The following is a 24083-nucleotide window of genomic DNA, read 5'->3' as shown; positions in this document are numbered from 1 at the left end:
CGCATCATCAAGTCACCGGGCCGCGTTACTTCCAAAAACAAATGTTCTAAGAAAGAATTCACTTCATTAAGGCTTCATTAAGCAAGTGGGCGAAAATATCAAGAGGCCTAAAAGCACCACGGGCCGTAGTTTGTGCATTACTGAGAAATAGTCTAGAAGTACTTAAAAAAAAAGCGCAAATTAAAAAAAAAAGTTTAAGAAATGTTGCACTTCGGTTTAAAAATAAATCAATTCCAAGTTGCACCGAAATCTCCGCGAGAACATCGCGCTGAGAAATGCTTTCAGTTTTGGAGCCAATTCTAAAAACATAACTAATAAGAGAGATTTGATGGCAAGACGGTTTGAGGGGGGAAGGGACGGGAGAGGTTAGATTCTTAAGTGATTTAATTAAAAAAGTCAGGTGCGTGGGCGCCTCTATGTACTTACTCCCTAGTGCCCAAGGGAGATCTTGTGCCTAGTAGATTCAACGATTGGGTGTCTCGCTCTCTATTGTAACCAGGAGATCTGTCCCTAACCTTGTACAATCAGCAGGGCCTACTGTGGGAAGATAAGGGTTGGGGGGGGGGGGTATGGGGACGGAGGTTGCACTTGTTGACTGACTACGTCATGCAGTCAACATTAAAGTCTGTGATAAGCCAACCGTTGAGTTCATACAACTGACTGATACACTATCTGCTGTGTGTAGAACTGGGACAGTGTGCTCATTAAATACACACACGCGATCACTGGGTACTGACGCATCAGGAAATACCCCCCCCCTCCCTCCCCCTTTCCCAATTTCTTTCGTCAATATTTGTGTTTTATATATTTATATATTTCGTCTTCAAACATCAGTATCGAGAGAGAGAGAGAGAGAGAGAGAGAGAGAGAGAGAAGGCGAGCAGTCAACAGCTAATATAGTAAGTAATGCCATGTGGTTCCTCTCTATGAAACATTTCCGTTAAGACAACTAGTTGAAAGAACTACTTCTACTGTATCCGCTACTCTTGACGTCCTCCAATTCCTTTCCACATCCATTTTTTTCTCGTTTGGCTAACTCTCATGATCATGGCTTTCCTCTCATGATCATGGCTTTCCTCTCATGATCATGGCTTTCCTCTCATGATCATGGCTTTCCTCTGACAACACGAAGCCATTTAGTGTGTGTGTTTGGTATTTCAAAAATCGATTGATCACAGCCTCCACATTTGACAGAATCCATTGGCTTTTAAGTAGAGTTTCATAAGACAACAAAGTCAAGACCTGACCTAACATATATAGCTCTCGTGGTTGGTTGGAACAATGAAACACAACTCTATCTCAACTTCTACTTATACGTGAGTTCACTGGCGGATCCAGGGGGGGAGCGGTAGGGGCGATCGCCCCCCCCCCCCACTCGGCCTACCGCCCCCCCCCCCCCTAAACTTTCGAGTGGCGAAGCCCCGAACCCCTCTGATAATTAATGAGCTGTAGATGTCAGGAGAATGCGTTTCTGCAGTGAAAAATGCAGAAAAACGCTTTTGGCGTCGGGGCTTTGCCCCGAACCCCTCTGATAATTAATGAGCTATAGATGTCAGGAGTGCGTTTCTGCAGTGAAAAAGCAAGAAAACGCTTTTGGGTGTCGGGGCTCAACTGACGAAGCTTAGAGGGTTAGGGTTTACTGGGCGTTAGGGTTAGGGTTTGGAAAAAATCGCCCCCCCCCCCACTCCAAAGTTCTGGATCCGCCAGAGCGTGAGTTACGGTCCCTTTGAGTAAATGCGCAAAGAATAAGATCAGGATAAGATCTAATACTGTTGGTTATAGCCCCTTAAGAGGCGATAAGAGCATGACGCATTAATCTTGGATTAAATTTGACATACAGTTTCTTAACCCAGCATGACTGACAAGTGGGAGTTTAAAAAAAAAAAAAAAGCAGCTTAATGTTCATTCTCAGATGGTCAACGAATATGCTACTATTAAACTACTATTTGACATGTAATATCATGTATACACTTTAAAATTTTCACTTCATATAATACTTCTTTTAAGTTACGCAAAATAATTGGAAAAAAAAACACTCTATAGATATCACAAGAGGACAATATATGTTATAATTCTGGCTTCAACATGTATTGCAAATAGTGACCCGTGATACGTGGTTTATTTAATGACTGTATGGTATCTCCAGCTATAGATATCAAACATTTGCTAATAAAAACAATTCGCTGAACGGTGTTAGAATTCATACTATACATACAATATTATGGTAGAGTGAAATAAACATTGTTATAAAAGCTACGTGATTATTAAATTATCGTCAAATGATATCTCGCGCCAAAACGTCCCGTCGCCAAAACGGCTCGCGCCAAAACGTTCCGTCGCCAAAACGGCGGGGCCAAAACGGCGTCGCCAAAACTTCACGTACCGGTTATTTAACTCAGGTGTTACTAATCTTCTCTATATATAATTCTCTTCATGGCTCAAGAGTTTGGACACCACGTAATGGAAAGATTACTCTTTATTTCTGCAAGTCGGACGGACTAGAGTTACCCAACGTAATTTTAGAGGCGAAAAAAAAAAGAGGGGGGGGGGGGGAGAACAAGTAGTATTCACCCGTCACTCAATAGCAGGGCCGGACTTAACCAATGTGGGGCCCAATGCGAAACGGATTTCGCGGGACCCAGTTTGGTTAGGGAAACGGATAATAAGTGAATATTAAGAGTTTGTATTAGAAAATATATTCGCCTTTGCTTTTTATTCATTCTTTACTATGTACAGAATTACTTTTCGAGCCTTGCGTGTGGCGAAGTCATACAGTATATCATAAGAATTCAGTTTCCTACATAGATCATGCTCAATAGCAAGAATGACCAAATGTTTTAATCTATCTTCGAATCAGCGTGGGTCCTGAGAATTATTGACCTCATGTTTCATTAGTTTCATTAGTTGACTTCATTAGTTTGAGACGCGAGAAGCTTCTTTCACCTGATTACACAATTAAGTGATAATGACGTTTTTTTTATCGCGCGTAGGATTTGCGTTTTCCATATTGAATGACACCCCAAAATGACAATTTATGTCTATATATTTCAGGATATTTCCATGACTTTTTCGTATATTTTGCAATTTCAGGAGGTTTCCAGGAGCTCCTGGTAAACCAGGAGGCCGCGGGAAATCTTTAAAAGTTATAATAAATGGTTTAATTTAAAAATGTATACACCTAGAATCAGCGTGGGTCCTATGAAAGTGCGGGCACACTGCGGACGCATAGGTTGCAGTGGCCTAAGGCCGGCCCTGCAAAACAGCGGCGTATGCTACGCCGCCGGTCGACTAGTATTTAATAATAGGCTTACAAGCCAAGGGTTAAGTTCTATATAAATATCAATGTTTCATAAACTAATATTTAAAAAAAGTATTTAACCAAAGTTTAGTTCCGTGCTACGCTCGAAACCCACTAACACAGATACACAAACACACACGCCGACATACACACACACACAGATACACAAACACACACAGATACACAAACACACACACATATACACAAACACACACACATATACACAAACACACACACACAAGTTTGCGAGATGAAATGATATTACACCAACGTATCTGCCACTCCTATGCTAATATTTGCAGAGCTCTGGCTTACAAAGCTGACTAGATATACTCCTGCATGTTTAGCTATTCAGACAGGTTAAAATCTTGCTGGGGGCCAGGTGGCCGTAGGGAAAGATCTCCAGATAGTCTTAAATACGAAAGGGAATCCAGTCCCATAGTTAGTTGTAACTGACGTACAATTTTAAACTTGCGCAAAGTTCCCCATGCGCAACAACTATCTAGTGACATCGATAGTTATATGACTTGTGTAAAATCACTTTCTCAATACGCTACGATCCTAGCACTTTCTCAATACGCTATGATCCTATCACTTTCTCAATGCACCATGATCCTATCACTTTCTCAATACGCTATGATCCTATCACTTTCTCAATACGCTATGATCCTATCACTTTCTCAATACGCTATGGTCCTATCACTTTCTCAATACGCTATGATCCTATCACTTTCTCAATACGTTATGATCCTATCACTTTCTCAATGCGCTATGGTCCTATCACTTTCTCAATACGCTATGATCCTATCACTTTCTCAATGCGCTATGGTCCTATCACTTTCTCAATACGCTATGATCCTATCACTTTCTCAATACGTTATGATCCTATCACTTTCTCAATGCGCTATGGTCCTATCACTTTCTCAATACGCTATGATCCTATCACTTTCTCAATGCGCTATGGTCCTATCACTTTCTCAATACGCTATGATCCTATCACTTTCTCAATGCGCTATGATCCTATCACTTTCTCAATGCGCTATGATCCTATCACTTTCTCAATGCGCTATGATCCTATCACTTTCTCAATGCGCTATGATCCTATCACTTTCTCAATGCGCTATGGTCCTAGCACTTGTCTAGACCGTTTAGGAAAAGGACGGTGGGCTGGGGGGGGGGGTATTAACGTGATCTCTGTTAAAATGCATTTAAAAAAAAAGTAGAATTCGAGCTCGATGATCAAGCCTCCCCAAGGGGACTTATTCAACTTGTACCTTGACATCTGTTAAGTACAATTTCTCTCCCTTGGTTGATACCAAACAAAATAATTAATTAACAATAGTTAATTAACTAACTGGTGTTGTTGTTGTTTTTTTTTATTAACTCGTGTTTTGTCAGGTACAAGAAATAATTGTGCAATATTTCAACTTGATCTGAGAATGGGTGTGCGAGAAATGACGTGTACAAACTTTTTACCAGACAGACAGAGTTGATATAAGCTTTGTAAAAGTAACACACACAAAACTGACCCCAAAGTCGGTATCTCACTCTTCGATACTCAAGCCTTCGGGCACTTAGGTACTTGGGGGTGATATATTACTTTGATGACATGTCATAAAAACTACCCTGCTAGTCGGCTTACGCGTTGAATCTATGATCCAGGCTGTCAGGTGAGATTAAAGAACTAAGACTGAAGTACATGGCGCAGGTCGATGCGACCTTAATCAAGGAGGCTCTAGAGAGGCCGTTGGCTATAATTAGGACACAAGGCCATATTTCTTTGATTGCAGGCCCGCACAGAACAAGTTTACATTTCCTGGGAGAGTTTTTTTTTATTGTTTTACTTGCTCTGTAAAACTCGTTTGACGGGAAAGAAAGGTCACACAAGACACATCAGGTGTACGCACCGTTTAAATGATAGAAAATAGAAATTAAGATTTCATATTATCATAGGATCTAGATGCGTAGGTAAATTGGATTCTAATAGCCTCCCCTTTTGAGACATGACACTGGGAGATTAACTTAAACGCTTCAAGAACGAGTGCACTGAAATGCAGGCATATTAAGAATTAGGTCTGCCTACTTAGGAGTGTTTTATATATTGTCATTGTATATTGTTATTTTAGATTAGACTTAGTATGCATGTATCTAAATGATGCTGGCATCTGCCTCTATATCTGGGTTCTTATATTCACATAAGAGATCTTTAAAAAGAAGATTACTGCTCTTTGCATTGCATTTTTGTCAACCTATAATAGTACGCGTTCATCAAATATTTCTATAATGTCCCTGCTGGTGCTTTTAAGCGGCTCAATTATGGGAAGCTCGAGGTTGTATTTGTGCTATCTCTCCGCCCGCCTGTCTGCTTATTATATTTTGTTAAGTGATTTTATGTTTCATTTTCTTTTTCGGAAATCTGATATTGTGTTTATGTTATCAGTCTGCTATATTCAGATCTTGAAAAGAAAAATAAAAGCACTAGTGAAAAGACAAAGTCACCACCGCCATTACCGGGGGAGAAATAGATCTAGATGCAACGGCTACCTTAGGTCGTTCGAAGGCGTATCTCTTTGTTTTAAACAGGCATTTCGAGCGAACATAGGTAATAGCCATTCCTCAATGAAGTTAACATTATCTCAATTGTGCTACTAAAAAAATTGTTAACGAGCGTCTTTATCGTACTTAAGTGACGAAACTGGTGCTTACGTTTTTCACAAACACACACACACACAAGTCGACAATGAAACTCATTTTGACAAAGCTTATATCAACTCACTCTGTCTGTCTGGTACAAAGCTTATATCAACTCACTATGGTAACAATTTTAATCACGTTTTTTTTTTCACCCACACCGATTCTGAGATCAAGTTGAAATTATACACAATTATTTATTGTACCTAAAAAAAAACATGAATCAATTTTAAAAAAAATTACAAAACTAACCAATTAGTCTATTAACTACAGGTTATTATTTATTTTGATATATACCAACAAGGGAAATTAATCCTCTAGTATTCACATACACAGCTAAATATATTGGGTTTCGTTTCTTTCGATAATTGAACACGTTATTTCTCCTACACCCCTTCTCGGATCAAGTTGAAACTTTCCACAATTATTTTTAGTACCTAACAAAACATTGAAACCACGAAACAATTAAATTATTGGTAATTAATCTTTTTGTTTAATATCGAAAAAGAGATTTAATAAATATTGAAATATTTATTATTAAATATGGAGTTTCTCCCTTTAGATAAACTTTTTAAAAAATATTTTAATATTTTGCTAGTTTCCTACTAAAGCTGTTTGACAATTATTGTATTTGTCATTTTAAAATAATACAGAAATGTTCGTACTAATATTGTCCTTATCATTGCATTTTCCGCAGCTTCCTCTCTTCTGGCGTCAGTTTTATTTCAACACGCATACGCCGCACTCAACATTCCCACCAAGCCGCACTCAACATTCCCACCAAGCCGCACTCAACATTCCCACCAAGCCGCACTCAACATTCACACCAAGCCGCACTCAATTTTCACACCAAGCCGCACTCAACATTCACACCAAGCCCCACTCCAACTGGCCTATATTAAATAACGTCTCTTGTTAGTCAAGTCATGGTCACTGTTGAAAATGCGATTTAGGTTTGCAGTTTGTCATGTGTGAGCACGGCTGGCCCACAGGGGTCACCTACGAGTTCACAGTACTATCTACCTGAATACTGAAAAATAAAGTAAAGCGACATTAAAAATGAAATTGAATCCTTGTTGAGATTTATGTGCTGTACTTGACTGTGTGTCCTTGAATAGATCAGGAATATATAATCTATCAAGCGCATAGGCTACATATAAAAAACAAAAACAAAAAACAATTGGACAAGCTAGCCATCAATTTACGTGTGACTTCCTTGAGGATAGGAGACTTTAATGCCTCTACACTTTGATGAAATAAAATACATTATGACATTAGTCGAATTTCTTTAGTTTCGTACAAATCCACGCCTCCCCCTTCAGTCAATCATGTTTTATCCCAAGTTTACAAAAGCAAGCAAAATAAAAATAAAAATCTTTTTAAAAAACAAAGCTTATCTTATACAGCTTATATATCTCAATAATGTAGAAGTCATTTCCTTATTCGATATGAAACAAAATAGTTAATTACCAATAATTGACTATTTGGTAAATTTTTAAAAACTGATTCATGTTTTGTTAGCTACAATAAATAATTGTGTAGATATTCAACTTGATTTGAGAATCCTAAATGCTGGTCAATGTAATTTCAGGGCCAGAACTATTGTCACACAGCATGAGCTCATCTTTTCTATAGTCCACCTCATTGAGTTCATTCAGGCCAGTTGGTTTCAAAAATAATCAAGGCGTAACTTTTTAACAGAGAGAGAGAGAGAGGGGGGGGATGGAGAGAGAGAGAGAGAAAAAGAAATAGAGTAAAAGAGTGAGTGTGCGAAAGAGGCAGAGAAAGGTCAGTCAATTAAATTATGGGAGGAGGGAGTTGTCTTTATCTCCTTAACCCAATCATAGAGTATCGAAAAACACTTTCAAAAATATATCTTGTACTCGTAGGCCTACTTTGGGTAAACATTGTGTAGATATCTATATACAAATTATTAAAAATAATATTTTTTGTTTTTACATTTATTCTCTCCCAGTCCCAAACTAAAACTGATATTGACTGAGTGTAAAGTCATGTACTAAACACCCACGCATGTTTAGTGCAACAGTCAACAAACAGAGCCTAGTCTGGGAACGAGAGTATCAGTTCACAAATATCGGCAGGGTGTACGTACTAAGTAGCCATATTGTTTACGTCTCGTCACGTGACCATGTCCTAGGTTTTCGCTCTCAGTCAGTGGTCTCAAGTTTTTGTTTATCTAGTCTGAGAGTTTATGTATAATTATGACATCATTATGAAACCCAACTCCCCCTCCCTCCCGTTTTTTGTCCACTGGGACGGGGGAGGGGGGTGCATGTTATACCTGGTAAATAGAACACGATAAGATAGTCTAGGTCTGCTACCGTATAGGTCTACCCGCAGCACGTGACAGTGTATGCCTACTCGCAGCACGTGACAGTGTATGTCTACCCGCAGCACGTGACACAGTGTATGCCTACATCTTTAGAAGTCAAACCTAACCAAACAAAACAATAACGGAAGCACTCTGTTTAATGGAAGACCCAAGATAAGATGGCGAATGTAAGATGGCGTGAAGACGGATTTTTCGTCCTCATCAGGATGAAGCATGAATTACAAGCCTGTCCTGTAAGTGTGTGTGATGAAGACCTGAAAGCAAGCCGGAGACTTCCAAGTTCTGAAACGGAGGACAGTAACTCTACATCCGAGCATGATCTCTACGTCGCACAGTAGCGGACTAACTATAAGGGCATTTGGACAAATGCCTGGTAGGCAGGCACTCCAAATGGGTCTTATAAAAGAGGATGGCATCAGGATGAAGGATGAATTACAAGCCTGTCCTGAGTGTTGTGATGAAGACCTGAAAGCAAACCGGAGACTTCCAACTTGTAAAATGTTTGTAAAATGTTTTACATGTTTCGGATGTTCCTTCAGAGTTGAAGATAGTTTACTTCCTAGTCCAAACCTCCCGCAGGACGACGGGGGATGGGAGAGGGCAGGGTTTGAACCCTCGACCGTCGATAAATCCGAACGACAGTCCAGCGCGCAAACCGCACGACCAGGCAGCCATCCAACTTCTGAAACGGAGGACCATCAGCGTAAGCCTGATACAGTAACTCTACATCTGAGCATGATCTTTACGTCGCACAGTAGCGGACTAACTATATGGGCATTTTGGACAAATGCCTGGTGGGCAGGCACCCCAAAATGGGCCGCTTGGAACTGCAGTTAGACCCGAGAGGTCGTATAAAAGAGGCTCATCGCAACTGACTCGAATTAGCATTGACTAAATGATTAAGGAATCTCAATACATATCAACTTATTATGTTACGTACTATGTTAACATCTACAGAATTTACATTGTAACATTGTAATACAAGCCTATCATATAATGTAACAATGTAATAGGCTATATCCATATAATAACGTGCTTCCGATGAGATTCTCTACTAACCTATATACTTTATAGCACTAACCTATAAACAAATCTACTATTGTCAACAGCTCGTAAAAACCCGTGGAATTCCCGTTTCTTTGAACATAACCGAATGGTAACAATGTCATTGGGGACCAATACCTCGTTGCCACGTCACAGGTCTGTACGATGGCAATACATGGCAACGAGCCATTGGTCTTCACTGCCCACAGGTGTGACGTTGCAGGTCACTGCTGAGGTCTTCTAGAACGAATGGACTCGGACTAATACACGAATGGTCTCGATTGATGTCCATCATTATCCTATGCATCCCAATATGTGCGCCCGATTGCATTGTAATTATGCCAGGGCCGATTTGACACCCAGCCCGCCCCTGGCGCCATTTTAATGAAATGAAAATAAAAAATCGTTTCCCTCATCATGGGCGTTTCCACGTTGGACTGTAGACAAAGCATTCATCTTGGCCATCTGCTAAACATGACAAACACTACGTTTTGCAACATCTGTAGTTTGATGTGGGACAAATCAGAGGCAGATCTATTGTGTGAGAACTTGTATTAGTTTTGTTTTCAATTTGAACCTTTAATGAACTGTTGGAAATTAAACTAACACGACTTTTTAAGCAAACAGATGACGTTGGTTTGCAGACAATAACATGTACCAGGGCAACCTTTATTGTGAAATACATGACACTTTATATAGGTCAACGTGACCTAAGATTGTGGCCAGGCCCAAAGGTAGTAAACAAAATGTAATTTCGCAATTAAAGAAACTTTAAAAAAAATGTCTTAAGTGGTGTTGTGTTTTCACACTAAAGTGTATTTAGTGACTTCCGGTGTAGGCCTACGATGTTTAATATTTAATAAGGGAACATAGGTTATCATCTAAATAACACTATTTCAATAATAACAAATATCTGCCCATTACAACATTACTCATGATAATTATTGTTAATAAAAAATACGAATTTCGTACAGAGAAACGACGTCTCAATAACGAGCTAGAGGGCGGGGCCTATGTTTTTTTTAAATTTATTTATTTAATTGTAAATTGTATGTTATGACACAAGGAACTAGACTGTTCTATTGTATGTTAATAACATATACGATCACATGTTGTTGTTTTTTATGTGAAAAACAGACCCTCAGCCCCCCCCCTCCCTAAGCTGGTATTATTTTGTCAAGGCTTCTCTCCCTTCCCACTTTTCTGTTCCCCTACTGCAAAGTCAGGGAGTAATCGTTTAACAACACACAGCAATGAGATCCATGTAATCAAATAAGAAAACTTGAGCCCCACCCTTGCGCCACCTGTAATCAATGAGCTTGTCGTCTAGACTTAGCAGCATGGATTAATTATAGATTATCATGATCTACTTGTTACTAGGGTTGGACTAATAAAGCAACTCCTCCCCCCCCCCCCGCCCCAGAAATCGCTGTGTCGGCATTGCAGTCCCTGTGACTTGTGCAAGTAATTTGACGATAACAGTCCAGAGACTACACAGACAACTTCAAACAATTATCTCTCCATTTTTAATTGATAAGCCCACAGTGTTCGTCTCCTTTTGTGTGTTTGCCTTTGTTCAGTGTGGTAAATATGGAACATTTTAAGTTATATCCATCCATACGGAGACCACAGACAGATTGTAAGTGACCACAGACAAATTGTAAGTTACCACAGACAGATTGTAAGTGACCACAGACAGATTGTAAGTGACCACAGACAGATTGTGAGTGACCACAGACAGATTGTGAGTGACCACAGACAAATTGTAAGTGACCACAGACAGATTGTAAGTGACCACAGACAGATTGTGAGTGACCACAGACAGATTGTGAGTGACCACAGACAAATTGTAAGTGACCACAGACAGATTGTAAGTGACCACAGACAGATTGTAAGTGACCACAGACAAATTGTAAGTGACCACAGACAGATTGTAAGTGACCACAGACAAATTGTAAATGACCACAGACAGATTGTAAGTGACCACAGACAGATTGTAAGTGACCACAGACAGATTGTAAGAGACCACGGACAGATTGTAAAAACATAGACAGATTCTCTTAACTTATAAAATACAGACGTTACTTCAAAAAAAGATGATTACGTCCTACGCGTGTTCCTAGGTCTATCTAGTCATGCATGTTAACCAACGACTTAAATTCTGCCAAGCCATTGGTTTTCCTGGCTGGCTCATGCAACCCATTCCATACTCTAATAGTACTAGGGAAGAAAGAGTATTTGTACAAATTTGGAACGAGGAATGTGCCTTTACCTTTGTGTCTTTCTGGGTATTATATTAGATTGTGTTTTTGTATTTGAAGATTATGGTTCAGTGTTTTATGTATGATTGCTACTTTGCTTTTAATTCTTCTATCCTGAAGGCTTTCTAAATTTAGTGATTTTACTAATGGTGTTACTCACAGACAGATAGTAATAAGACTTAATGCCGTTCTTCTCTATTGAACCGGCTGCACAAGGTTTTGAGCCTGCAAGTTTGGGAAACACAAGCTCTAGTGAAAAAGACCAAGACGTCTGTGTGCTGTCACTCCATGAGCTTTCTTTTATTGTTGTTTCAGTTCTTTTGTAGAATGTTATCATTTTAATTTTAACAAAGGTCATTACAACACATTTACAACACATTCCTACTAAGCATCTATGGAGATGTCTTAGTCTTAGATCTATCGTTTGTTGGTTCCAATTCAAACTATTACTAAAATTATTTGTTCCCACATTCTGATTAAAAAAAAGTAAAGTTAACCTTTCAGACCTTGTGATCTATAGAACAGATGTATAAAGTTCGTCTGTTTCTGTGGTCCACGGTTAACGAGGGTGTCATGTAGATAGCACAACGACCAACCGCCTTTACTTTTACCTAATGTCAGATACCAAGTAGAGCTGGGTGGACTCAGAGGCACCCAAAGATCCCGAAATTAAAAATTCACCAGGATTCGAACCAGGGACCCCTAGTTCAGAAGCCAAGCGCTTTACCGCTCAACCACCGCGCCTCCCATTCTGCTGAAAGCTTTCTTTAAACGCTGTAAACCGGTTTATTTTTTAACTTATTTAATTATCAGCTAAAGCTGAATAAAATAAAAAGACATTTAAAACTGCTGATTACGCAAAGAGTTCATAAAAAAAATAATAACAAGATTACAAAGACAGTTTGTGTGGAAACACAAACTCAAAATCGGCCCCCGAAGTGGTCCACCCAGGCAGGCTTCAATATTTTCAGAAAGAACATCCAAATGAAATTATATCATAGACAAATGAGAGATAAGAATGGAGAAAGAAGGTTGACAGATCTTGTGTAGTGCCCCAACGGTACAGCAGATCAAAGGATAGGTGCAAGTGAATGCAAAGTTAGATGTGAACCTGGCCTAACTAGTTCCCCTTTCAGACCTTGTGGTCTATAGGGCAGATGAAGTAAAGTTCATCTGTTTTTGTGGCCTACGGTTAACGAGGGTGTCATGTAGCCAGCACAAGGACCAACCGCCTTTACTTTTCCCCAACTAATATCAGGTACCCATTGGAGCTGGGTGGACTCAGAGGCGCCTAAGGATTCCGAAGTTGAAAATCCCAGTCTTCACCAGGATTCGAACCCGGGACCCCAGTTCAGAAGCCAAGCGCTTTACCGCTCAGCTACCGCGCCTTTCCTGGCCTAACTGAAGTCTTATAATTGATGTAATTGTTTTGATAAGGTCCAATCTCTTATTCAAATGCTCAAAAAAAAAAAAAAAAAAAAAAAAAAAAAAAAAAAAAAAATTCGCAATAAAGAAAAAGTTCACGAAAATGAAGTTTACAAGATTACTATTCGTTGTAATTTAGGTCTAACTTGTAATGCATACTAATTAGCTTTTTCTCTTTAAAAAACTGCTTGCATAATTAATTTTAAAAATTAGATTTTTCGCTTTCAGAAAAAAAAAGTAGCCGTTGCATCAGAACTTTGAATGGTCTAAAATACTGTGAGGTCGGATTTTCAATATCTTTTCTAGTTTACGAGATCTAAACGGGACGGACGGACAGACGGTCAGACGGACAGACATTTCGCACAAAACTAATAGCGTCTTTTCCCCTTTCGGGGGCCGCTAAAAAACAAAAAATATGTCGAGTCATGAAAAACAAAAACAGTTTTAAACAATATGGAATTGACAAGCAAAGCTAAACTATGGTTCGCGCAAGGTATGTGGCACGTATCCATCTGCAGTCGTTGAAATATTTTGAACTAGATCTAGTTCTCTGCGAAAAGTTTTAATACATTTTCATATAAAATGCGCACCAGTTATCGAAGCTTTGTTTTTTAAGCGTGCAATTGAACCAGGTTGCAAGAGTGTCTTCCCCTGTATCCAAGCATGTTATGCTAAATTATATTTGATCAGAACACAATGGAAACAATATTGCCGTCTGCTGGTCTCGATGGATTATCTGGCCAGCCGTTGAATGGCCTGTTCATGTTTAGCCACTCCTGACGTCATTGCCCCGTTTCTAATTGATTTGAGAGTAATCAATGCGGCACACTATCTGGATCACTTAAGTTGGGCAACCGATAGCGCTGCTGTTGTAGGCGACAATGTCCTGAAAGTGGGGAAGGCTGGAAGAAGAAGTAGACGGGATGGGCCAAACAACTTTTAGAGGAAGGAGATCAAAGCTAATAAGCCGAAAACGAGCAAGAAATTTTTTTTTAATCGGATACGTTAATAGGGCAACAAAACGAGTGGATGAATACACCGCGACATCAATCATTCATCTTGACATTAGCTGCTAGGTTATTATTCAACTTGACACCCCTCGAAATGAACAATGGATTGACCTATTTCTGTATGTGTTTGTTGTATGGATTTTCATGACACGTATAGCAACATATGTTATGATGATGAAGCTTTTAAGAGAGGTTCTGTAAATATACATAAATATATATTTTGTACAACTAATAATTTTGCAAAATTTCAACTTGATCCGAGATATGGTGTGAGAGAAATAACGTCTACAAAAATTGTACCAGACAGACAGACATAGTGAGTTGATGTAAGCTTTCTAAACATTAATTACTTTATATATTGTCATGATAAATGCCTTTATAAATAGTAGATAGTGGTTAACCGGATATAATCGGGGTGCTATCATTTGGCTGAATCGACTGGTCTGATTGCACGAATATGTTACATGAATTCTCCGGTACTTTAGGCTTCGGCTCAAATATGCAGTGGGCCCGATTAACCGGATTCGATTGTATAAAGAAAACTCAAGGTCTGGGAGTAGTGTACCACGTTCTCAGTTAATTTCACTACAAAAGAATTTTTTTTTTCTTAAAATTGTCCATTCATGATATTTGTCTTTGTGACAGGGGCAGATAATAACGTACAGTGGGACTCTATTATGGTACTGAAAACCTAAACACACATTAGACTATCTGGGAGCGGTTTGAACTGTAGACTTAATCAGGAAGACTTTCTGTTGCAGACAGACATTGCCGATAATGTAATGAAAAATAAGGAAAGAAACAGTGTGTTCTTATCTTCTCTTCTAAAATACAGACGTTAATTCTTTCTCTCCTAACTGGCGATACCAACGTTGATTCCAACAGAACGTGGTAAATAATTACAGAAAGAAAGAGTTAATTCAAAAAAGAAGATAATGTCCAACGCGTGTATCTATGTCAATCGAGTCATGTATGTTAATGAGTTAAATTCTGCCGAATCATTGGTATTCCTGGCTGACTCAGGCAAACTATTCCATGCTCTAATTTCACTAGGAAAGAAGGAGAACTTGTACACATTTGTCCTAGCACATGGAACAAGAAGTGTGCCTTCTTCTTTTCATTCAATCTTTATTAATCTATGAATACATTCTAAAGATAAAATAGGACTGACATAGCATCCACGTTTCTTCAAAATCTTATTTTTAAGCTTTCACATTTTCATTGTGGCGTGGCGCGAATCAAGCACGATAAAGATCAAGGAATAATTTATTTAGGCTAAGTCATTTCTAACATTAGATCTATTCCTGTAGATTTCGTAAAAGCTGTATTATTGATATGCTTTATCTGAAAAACAAAAGTTCTCGTTTAAAAGTAAAGAACAAGCTCGACAGATTACACAATTACCAAAGCTTTGTCCAGTCTATATATAGACTTATAAGTCTGAGAAAGTCGATTTCAATCAATGTAGGTTTCTGACGAGGACGAACACACAAAAATCAAAATAGGTCATCAATGTCTTCCGGCGACACGCAGTAATTGATGACGTAAAAATTGGGATTAAAATTTGAAATCGTCTCCTTCCCTCATTTTTTTTTTAAAATGCACATTGACCTTTTGACCCACAGTAAACGATAGACTTTCCCATTCAAGTCTTATTGTCATGCGCAGGATTGGTTCATGGGCTGATGTACAGTAGTCTGGGAATTCAGTCGATTGGTGGGATTAAAACAGATTTTAATTCAGATAAATCACGGTTAAAAAAGTATTTTTACAACCTCTAGACAAGAATTGTTGAATACAAAAGCAGATCTATTGATTCGAAACACTCTCCACTACGTGTAAGAATCTAAAACAAACTGATACCCCCCACACACACACACCCTTTTACAAACCTATTTCAAAGTTCTAGTATCCATGGGATTTAAACTCTGAAAGCCTTATAAATATATAAATATGAAAGAGAGAGAACAGGAAACGAACACATTACCGAATTTCAGATTAATGAAAGTACAAGATTTCGTCTGTAAGTCTGGATCGTTCAACTTTTAAAATAAAACAAAGAAATTGTCAGGGAGACGGGAGTTTTAGTTGAAAAGAATACATCCCCCACAGACCTGATGGTGTTTGTTGATGGTGTTTGTTGATGGTGTTTTTTGTTGATGGTGTTTGTTGATGGTGTTTGTTGATGGATCTTGTTTTTCTTTTTAAAAAAAAAGTTTTTGTACAAGGCTTATAGATGATATGCTTATCACGGGCCTGATGTCAACATTTAATATGTTACGTTGGAATGAAACTATAATGGAATGTATAAATGTTGTTTCTATAGTTATAATGTCTATTCTCAATGCACGACTTGTAGGACAATTTTCCTCGTGGATAACAAAGATGATGATTATTAACATTTAAACAATTCAATTTTTTTTTTTTTTTAAAGTTCTAGGACATCTAGTCAAGACATTGTGCCAAGAAGAAAGAACAGTAGGTGGATGATTCCACGTCCTCTGAGACTTATTTACATTGAGCCTGGCATCGTGTCAACTGGGTCACGTCCATGCCAAGTGTGTGTGTGTGTGTTTATGACGTGTGTGTGTGTGCGTACTTTCTCCTCTGAAGTCACATTAATATTGACATAAAAACATTATATGTGAATTTAAATGGCTACACTTTGTAGTCGGGTCAAGGGTCATTGACCCGTCTATTTTAGGTCGCTCTGCCAACACACCAAACAGGTAAATTACAAAACTAGACCACGACAAACGAAACAAACATTTAGTTCTACTTTAGTTCAAATATGGTCCAGCCGCAAGACTCAACTAAAATTAAAAAAAAAACAATCACTTCTGAGCTTCTTACAAGACACAAAATACATTTTAATTGCAAGTCATTGAAGTCACTGACAATTAATTCGCTAAAGTGTTTTTTTATCTTGGATCAGACCACTGAGTCCTTTATCTGACTTTGTAAAGAACAAAGAGAAAACAAAGAAAGCTGGACACAATAGATGGACATTCACTGTGCGCTTTACGTTGTAATAAGCACAAATCAGCGCATATTATAAACTTTTAAAAATGCAAAATAGATTACAACTCAGCAGAATATAAACTTTAAAAAAATGCATAATAGCTTACAACTCAGCAGCATATACACTTTTAAAAAATGAAGATTAGCTTACAACTCGGCAGAATATAAACTTTATTCAAAATGAAAAATAGCTTACATCTCAGTAGCATAGTATAAACTTTATTGCAACTCAGCAGCGAAGTGCTGGCTAGAAGAAGGAGTAAACTGGAAAACAAAAGTAGGTGTTCAATAAGAGCTTGAAATCATCGTAAGTAGCTTTTTGTGTGTACAACAAAGTTTTTCAACCATCCCTCGTAATCAGCGACTGACTGCCGATACAAGGCGTCCAGAGTTCACATCCAATGGATGCAAAGACGTTTAACAATAGGTTGGAGGGGAGAGGGGGGGGGGTTAACAGTTTTTTTTTCCATATAGTCTTATAGTCTTACACGTAGTAGATATTACACTTATCCCGCATCAGGAACGACCGCATGCCAAAACCGATCTTATTTCGCGGGATTAAAGGAAGACGACGTCACAAATGGTGCCCCCCCCCCCCCCCAAAGCGCTTTAAAGATCAACTAAGGCGCCATTTTGCCCTCACAGGCATAGAGGAAAGTAGATGACAGCAGATGACATCTGAAAGGATAGTTTGAGAGCTCTCACGAAGGCCGCAGGGCACACATTTGAGGCCTAGAGGAAAGTCCATGCAAAAGACAGGCGCATGAGACATATTGAAAACTTAAATAGCCCGCGGCGGACAACTACACTGCATCAAATGATATGTGGAAAAATGTGCATGTCCATATTGTATTTGTGTGGCAGCTTGAAACATTGTGCTCATACTTAAATCTAGGAATCTAAGATAGTGACATTACTGGTAGAAATGTTTCAATATACGTAGTATTGCAAGGTTGTTTTCCCTTGATAATAATAATAATTTAATAATGCGAATTAAAAAAAAAACAACACTTGATTATGTCTCTTTATGACATTTTAGTCTAAATTCTACAACAAATCTGGTTTTATGTTTGAGATTACTTTGAGTCTACTTGCTGATTGACCAAAAAACCTTTAGAAAACTACTGTCGATGATAAAACATATATAGGCCCCAAGTAATAATATAATGATAAAACATATATAGGCCCCAAGTAATAATATACTATCTAATTTCTTACATATACCAAAGGTTGAACAACGAACGTAGACAAGGAGGGAGAATGATATTGTGGGTTCCAAGACAGTTGATATGAAAATACTTGCTATCTCGAATCTAGATCTTCATCTAGATCAGCTATCTAGTTCAATCACAAAATAGATAAGATCAAGATCTAATGCTAGACGAGAGACTCTTAATCTAATTTAATCAATGTTTTAGAAGAATATAAAAAGTAGGATTACTGGTCACCTGTAACACAACGCTAAAATGTAAACAAATCATTTGTGAAACTTGCTTCGACTTTTGATTTCCTCTGATATGACCTATGTGAACCCTTCTAGTTTGACAAGACAACCTACAGTTTTAAAGAACAGCCCATACAAAGAGTCTAGATATCGTGAAATAAATTGTACAATGAGAACGCCTTACCTAGACGTCTAGATCTGTTCCAATTGATAAAATGTAAAAACAAAACTGAAGTTCGTAGCTAGTCCTCAAGTTGCAAGGAGTCTTCCAGTGAATACAGCACTAAGTTATCCCACGGCCTCACTTCGCTGCACTGTAGCAGACGACACACACAAAGAGTTATATCACCTGATTGCGCCTCGAGCTGACTACTGGCGACACTCGTCTCACGCGAACACACAGTGTGCGAGAGTTCAATTAGATTGGCAGGTGGGTCCAACATTTGGCTGTCATTCTTTGTTGAATCTTATCTTATCTTATAAATTACATACGTCCCTTCAAAAGATAAGATAATTACGTCCTACACGTGTCCATGTGTTAAGACATTCGTGCATGTTTATTAACAGTGCCGGACTTAAAGAGGAAAAGGCCCTAAGCTATTTTGATTATGGGCCCTTTATAAGCCCAGATATGATATGTGCATGCTAAATATTTATAGGAGGCCCTGAGTTACAGCTTGTGTTGCCGGTAAATCCGGCCCTGTTAATTAGAGACTAAGTCATTGGTTTTCAAGGCTGATTCAGGCAACCCATTTAATTCTGTAATGGTATTAGGAGTACTTCAACAAATGTGTCCTAGCATATGGAATAAGGAGTATGCCTACATCTTTGTGTCTTTCTGTGTATTTTATTTGCTCGTGATAAATTAGGTTTCGAAACAAATCACAATTGAAAACTGGACCCCACGATGACCTGTTGACCATAATTAGAAAACGTCAACTTTAACTGTAAGGCCATTTTACGAGATCTTTATGGTCCGCAAAGACCTTCCTACAGGTAACAATACCAGGGAAAAGAAGAAAAAGGCGGACAGAGAAAGCGACTTGAAAAAGATATGGGTGCAGCATTGAAAGTGATTTAGTCAAGGCGAAAGATAGATGAATGGAGAACGACGGTCGACAGATCATGAGTGGTGCCCCAACGGCCCAACAGACTAAGTCACTAAGGAATAGGTGAAGGAAATAAGGTTGTGTGAAATATAATAAATGAATATGGATAAGTGTGCCGTAGATTAAAGAAAAGTATAACAAACAATAGAAAAAAGAATACATTAACAAAAGACAAAGCTTATCTAAGGGAAAGAACCGCTAACCACTGCCATTTATCTGAAAACTAAGGAGTTTAGCTCTCTTTCTGCTATATAAAACAAAATTAATTAATTGATACTAAATGATTATCTAATTGGTTAATTTTTGGATTGATTCGTGTATTGTCATCGACTATGAAAAATTATTCAAAATTTAAACTTGATCCAAGAATGGGAAGTGGGAGAAAAATCATGTCAAAGTGTAATGAGGGGACTAAATCCATACATATCTATGGCAATATATATATATATATATATATATATATATATATATCCACACCTCTCATTGAGCAGCATGCATTTCCCTTATTTCAAATTCAAACAAAATAATTAATCACCAACAATTAATTAACTAATTGTTTGGTTGTTGTTGTTGTTGTTGTTTTGTATTGATTTATGTTGTGTCAGGTTCAATAAATAATTGTGAAAAGTTTTAAATTGATTTGTGAATGAGAAATGGGAGAAAAAACATGTTCAACCGTTTTACCAGACAGACAGACGGATGGACGGACACACAGACAGAGTAAGTTGATATAAACCTTGTAATAAAAGTGGATTAAATTGCCTATTTATTAAGTATTTGTCAGTATACTTCTCAGTTCCACAAGGGGTTTTTCTCTGTATATTTTTTTGTTCCGTGTAGATTTGATGGTGTCGATATATTTAAATGTTTCTCATTAATATCGTTTCGTTTATACATTTTATGAACCCACAGTTCACATACGCCATATCTATATAAAAGAGATTTTCATACATGGCGAGAAAAACTATAAATAGTTCGCTTTCTTGGTGTATCCGGTGTACAGGCAGTGGGGATAAGCTTTTTTTTTTCATAACGCATATGATCAGTTGTGTGCAGTTATTAGCACTGCTGAATTACATTTTCTAAGCACTTCCGTTTCTAGCACACACACACACACACACACAAATCCACAAATCAATGTAGAATTGTAGAAGAAGAAAGAACCTCATTCACCAAAAACCAACGGTCACTTGATAATATTGATAAAACAACGAAAAATACTGTCACATGATGACCATTGTTGATAAAATTAGATCTTAATGTGTATAGAAGAGATAGAGAATCACGTGGCTAAATGTTGTTTGTTTACGATTGGTGAAGGAGGTCCATTACAATGTCACTCTATGACTTAAAATGTATTTAAAAACCAATGGGCAACTAACTAGCGGTAATAAAGGAGGTCTATTACGCAAACAAACCTCCAAGCATTGAAATATTTTTGTAAAATTATAGCTCAATTCTTTTTACCCTAGTTGGCAACAGTGAAGTTCAATTTAGCGTCCTTGAGACTTTTGAGTTTTTCGTTAAAAATCTCCCTTATTCAATTGATCCTACACCATATATGTGTGTTGTTTTGGTTTAACTAGTTCTAAAAAGGGCTTAAAAATTTATAGGGACAAATGCACAGCAATGCCTAGCTGCACAGACACTGTAAATAGTACATACAGGAAAACGAGGACAGATTCGATGTTCGTTTGATACAGGTGGTCTTAGTGAGTGAGTATACAATATTTGAGTAGGCTTAGATTGGGCCATAAAATCCACCTTCACCCAGTTGTAATCCCCCCCTCCCCATTTCGTCCCTTATATCGACAAAGACCAAAGACTCCCCAATAAAAAATATAATTACAAACACTACAAGCAAGAAATATCAATATTGGTTGAATAGAAGCCAACGTGTCTTCTATGGAGAGACGCATTCTTCACAGATGAGTCTCAAGAAATCTTTAGATCTAGATCTATTTGTTTTAATAGACCTCGACCTAGATTTAGATCTATATATAGATCTAATGTAAAAACAATAACGTAAAGATTATGGAAAGGAAAAGATAGTTCTACCAAATTAAATAATGACAAACTTACCTCTTTCAAAGTACCGGCACTTCCTGAAGGTGAAATGGAAGTACAACACTTCATACTAAAGTGAATGCACTTAAAACAAGATGACTACTACCAAACAATAACACAACCCCCACCTACGCTGGCTAGACGAGTCATTTCCTTGCGGGGAATCCCCTTTACTTTACACCGAGCCATCGATCGAGGCGCCTGGTGACGTAGGCCTTGCAGGACGAACTATTTGTCACAAAGTGAGTCAGAGGTCAGAAGATGGCCACGGGGAAAGAAAGAGAAGGAGGGGTGGTATGGAGAACAGTTTCTATTGTCAAGCACAAAACCCAAAGAAGTTCAGATTTCAACCTTCGTCTGCTACCTAAGATTCAACAGATATTAAATGGAGTTCGCTTTGTGTGTAAGCGAGTTTAGAAAAGAATGGTGGCTACCAAAAATTCTTAGAAAACACGGTGCTTGTTGTAAGGTTTCTCCACCATCACCTATCTCTTAGGCTCTTGTACCGATGGGGCACCACACAAGATACGTTGACAGTCTTTCTCCAATCTACATGTGACAAACGTTGACAAGTTTGGCATTTTCAATTTTGTTTTGAAGTAAAATCTCATAGGAAGTGATAACACAGGTTTGAAAGTACAATTAGAGCTAGATTCATTAGGACAACACTATAGATCTAGAGCTAGATTCATTAGGACAACACTATAGATCTAGAGCTAGATTCATTAGGACAACAATCTAGAGCTAGATTCATTAGGACAACACTATAGATCTAGAGCTGGATTCATTAGGACAACACTATATATCTAGAGCTAGACTCATTAGGACAACACTATAGATCTAGAGCTAGATTCATTAGGACAACACTATAGATCTAGAGCTAGACTCATTAGGACAACACTATAGATCTAGAGCTAGATTCATTAGGACAACACTATAGATATAGAGCTAGATTCATTAGGACAACAATCTAGAGCTAGATTCATTAGGACAACAATCTAGAGCTAGATTCATTAGGACAACAATCTAGATCTAGAGCTAGATTCATTAGGACAACACTATAGATCTAGAGCTAGATTCATTAGGACAACACTATAGATCTAGAGCTAGATTCATTAGGACAACAATCTAGATCTAGAGCTAGATTCATTAGGACAACACTATAGATCTAGAGCTAGATTCATTAAGACAACAATCTAGATCTAGAGCTAGATTCATTAGGACAACAATCTAGATCTAGAGCTAGATTCATTAGGACAACAATATAGATCTAGAGCTAGATTCATTAGGACAACAATATAGATCTAGAGCTAGATTCATTAGGACAACAATATAGATCTAGAGCTAGATTCATTAGGACACTATAGATCTAGAGCTAGATTCATTAGGACAACAATCTAGATTCATTAGGACAACAATCTAGATCTAGAGCTAGATTCATTAGGACAACAATCTAGATCTAGATTCATTAGGACAACAATCTAGATCTAGATTCATTAGGACAACAATCTAGATCTAGAGCTAGATTCATTAAGACAACAATCTAGATCTAGATTCATTAGGACAACAATCTAGATCTAGATTCATTAGGACAACAATCTAGATCTAGAGCTAGATTCATTAGGACAACAATCTAGATCTAGAGCTAGATTTATTAGGACAACAATATAGATCTAGAGCTAGATTCATTAGGACAACACTATAGATCTAGAGCTAGATTCATTAGGACACCAATATAGATCTAGAGCTAGATTCATTAGGACACCAATATAGATCTAGATCTAGATACATTAGGACAACAATTTAGATCTAGAGCTAGATTCATTAGGACACCAATATAGATCTAGATTAGAAAAGATGTATACAAAATTTAGATTTTTATAATCAGTAAACGGAATGCATTTCATTGTGTAACAGGGGCGGAATGGGTGTATGGGCATTCAAGTACGGCGGTACGGAACACAATGGGTTGCAAGGACCGCCCCGCCGAACGGACCACTTTGAATGTCAGTATTCCGTTAATGATCTACGGTACCTCATATTCTGTTTGACTGCCCCAGACTTGCTGATCTCCGTCTCGACAGGTCTGGGAAACCAAAAATTCTCGAACCTGTATGGTGAGTTGGTGACATGTATGCACTACGCAAGACAGCAGGGTTTCTGTCCAGGGCTTTTGCAAGAGAAGATTTAACTCTTTCTCTCCGTAATTATTTACCACATTCTTGTGGAATCAACGCTGGTATCGTCAGTTAGGAGAGAAAGAGTTTAGCCTCTTAAGCCCACACACCAATTGAGTTTGATGATGATGATGACAAGAAATTGATTTAGACACAATCATCATTTTTTTTTAAATTACACAT

At 38.0% G+C, this 24083-nt stretch overlaps 1 long non-coding RNA gene across 1 annotated transcript in view; it reads right to left on the bottom strand.

The window, feature by feature from the left end:
* LOC106076794 (uncharacterized) overlaps nt 1-19106 on the bottom strand; it is a 35094-nt gene extending 15988 nt beyond the window's left edge. Inside the window, exon 1 of the long non-coding RNA XR_001219466.2 lies at nt 18732-19106. This is a non-coding gene — a long non-coding RNA (uncharacterized LOC106076794). The remainder of the gene's footprint in view (nt 1-18731) is intronic.
* Between the last annotated feature and the right edge of the window lie 4977 nt (nt 19107-24083).

The sequence above is a fragment of the Biomphalaria glabrata genome, chromosome 11 (genome assembly GCF_947242115.1).
Source record: "Biomphalaria glabrata chromosome 11, xgBioGlab47.1, whole genome shotgun sequence".
Classification (NCBI taxonomy): Eukaryota; Metazoa; Mollusca; class Gastropoda; family Planorbidae; genus Biomphalaria; species Biomphalaria glabrata.
Note: the sequence above shows the minus strand (reverse complement) of the source record. Positions and strands in the feature narration are given on the sequence as shown.